This window comes from Chrysochloris asiatica, unplaced genomic scaffold (genome assembly GCF_000296735.1).
Source record: "Chrysochloris asiatica unplaced genomic scaffold, ChrAsi1.0 scaffold00336, whole genome shotgun sequence".
NCBI lineage: Eukaryota > Metazoa > Chordata > Mammalia > Afrosoricida > Chrysochloridae > Chrysochloris > Chrysochloris asiatica.
This window is the reverse complement of record NW_006408854.1, coordinates 620,681-623,361: the sequence shown is the minus strand read 5'-3', so window position 1 is coordinate 623,361 and position 2,681 is coordinate 620,681.

The following is a 2,681-nucleotide window of genomic DNA, read 5'->3' as shown; positions in this document are numbered from 1 at the left end:
TTTCCTATTGCTCCATCATTATTTAATCTCTTCAATCTGATTTCCTTAACTCTACAGAAATAGCATATGATCAAGAGTCAATGATACTGAAGGAAGAAGTCCAAGGTGCACTGAGGGCATTGGCAAAGAACAAGGAGGCTCCAGAAATTGTATATATTGGAATACAATTGAAATTCTTCAACAAACTGATATAGCAATGAGGCACTCACTCATCTATGCCAAGAAATTTTGAAGACTGGCCAACTGATTGGAAGAGATCCATATCTGTACCCATTTCAAAAAGAGGTGACCAAATGGAATGGGGAAATCATCAGACAATATCATTAATATTGCATGCTAGTAAAATTTTGCTAAAGGTAATAAAAAATTGGCTGCAACAGTACATTGACAGAGAACTGCCAGAGGTACAAACTGGATTGAGACAAGGACTTGGAAAAAGGCATATCACTGCTATTGTTAGATGTATCTTGGCTAAAAGCAAATAATACCAGAAAGATGTTTACTTGTGCTTTACTGATTATGTAAAGGCTTTTGATTGTGTGGACATGACAAGCTATGGACAACATTTCAGAGAATGAGTATTCCAGAACACTTAATTGTACTCATCATGAATTAATACATAGACCAAGAGGCAGTTGTTCGAACAGAACAAGGGGACACTGAATGATATAAGATTTGGAAAGGTGTGTACCAGGGTTGTATTCTCTCACTATAATTATTCAATCTATATGCTGAGTAAATAATCTGAGAAGTTGCATTATATGAAGAAGAATTTGGCATCAGGATTAGAGGAAGACTCATTAACAACCTGTGGTATACTGATGATATAACTTTGTTTGCTGAAAGCAAAGAGGACTTAAAATATTTACTGATGAAGATCAAGACTACAGCCTTCTGCATGGGTTACACCATACCACTGGACCAATAAATAATATCAAGATAAATGGAGAAAAGATTGAAGTTGTCAAAAACTTCTTTTATTCAGATCAACTAACAATACTCATAGAAACAGTAGTCAAGAAATCAAATGACTCATTGCATTAGGCAGAACTAAAGTGTTAAAGAAAAATGCTGTCAGTTTGAGGACTTTGGTGCACTTGCCCTAAATCATGGTATTTTCTGTTGCCTCACATTCATGTGAAAGTTGGACAATGAATAAGGAAGACCATGGAACAATCAATGTATTTGAATTATGGTGTTGACAAAAGTTATTGAAAGTACCATGGTCTGCCAGAAGATCAAACACATTCATCTTGGAAGAAGTGCAGCCAGAATGCTTCTTGGAGAAAGGATGCTGAGACTTTTCTCTCAGTTTTTGGACATGTTATATCAAGAGGGAACCAGTCCCTGGAGAAGGTCATTATGCTTGGGTGGAGGGGCGGTGAAAAAGAGGAAGACCTCCAATGAGATGGGTTGGCATAGTGACAGCAGCAATGGGCTCAAGAGTGACAATTGTGAAAATTGTGCAGGACCAGGCAGTGTTTCATTCTATTGTGCATGTTGTTGTTGTTGTCATGTGTCAGGGAGTCGGTTCCACCTCATAGCGACTCTGTACAGGGTTTCTGAGGCTGTAAATCTTTACGGGAGCAGAAAGCCCCATCTTTCTCCCACGGAACAGCTGGTAGTTTCGAACTGCTAACCGTGAGATTAGTAGCCCAATTCGTAACCAGTACGGTAAGTCGGAACTGGCCAACTGATTGGAAGAGATCTATATTTGTGCCCATATTCAATGGCATCTAACAACAACAACAGCAACAGATAATACAAAATAATCTTTAAGGTTGTTGTTGCTATTGCATTACATGGAGCTGAAATCTGCCTCATAGTAACCCCATGTGACAGAATAGAACTGCCCCGAAGGTTTTTCTCCTGTAAACTTTATGAAACCAGACTGCCAGGTCTTTCTCCTAAGGAGCACCTGAGTGGGTTCAAACCACCAGATTGGTTAGCAGCTAAGCGCTTGACCATGCATCATCCAAAAAACCAAACTCATTGCTATAGGGTTGATTTGGACTTACAGGGACCTTAGAGGAAAGAACTGATCCACATGGTTTTTGTGGCTTTAAATCTTTATGGAAGCCAACTGTTGCATCTTTCTTTTTTGTTGTTAAGTGTCGTAGAATCTTTCTTAGAGACTAGCAAATTCGAACCCCCAGCCTTTCAGATTGCAGGTGACAGCTTAATCCTCTGCATCACCAGTCTTATTTCAAGGCTTGACTAACTGACATAATTGGCAGATTGAACACACCAGCCATTCTGCGAGAAAAAGATGTGGCAGTTTGCTTCCATAAAGGTTATAATCATGGAAACTTTATGGGGCAGTACTCTGTCATATGTTGTTGTTGTTGTTAAGTGCTGTCAAGTCAATTTCGACCCATAGCGACCCTGTATAGGGTTTCCAAGGAGCAGCTGGTGAGCTTGAACCACTAACCTTGCAATTCAAACAACTTTGCAGTCTGACGCATTGCCCAAAGTGTCATAGGGTCACTGAGTCAGAAGCAACTTCACAGGAATGTTGTTGTTGTTGTTGTCAGGTGCCATCGAGTCAGAACTGACTCATAGCGACCCCATGCACAGCAGAATGAAACAATGTCTGATCCTGGGCCAACCTCACTACCGCTGCCACACTTGAGTCCATCAATGATGCCACCTGGCTGATCCATCTCGTTGGGGGTCTTCCT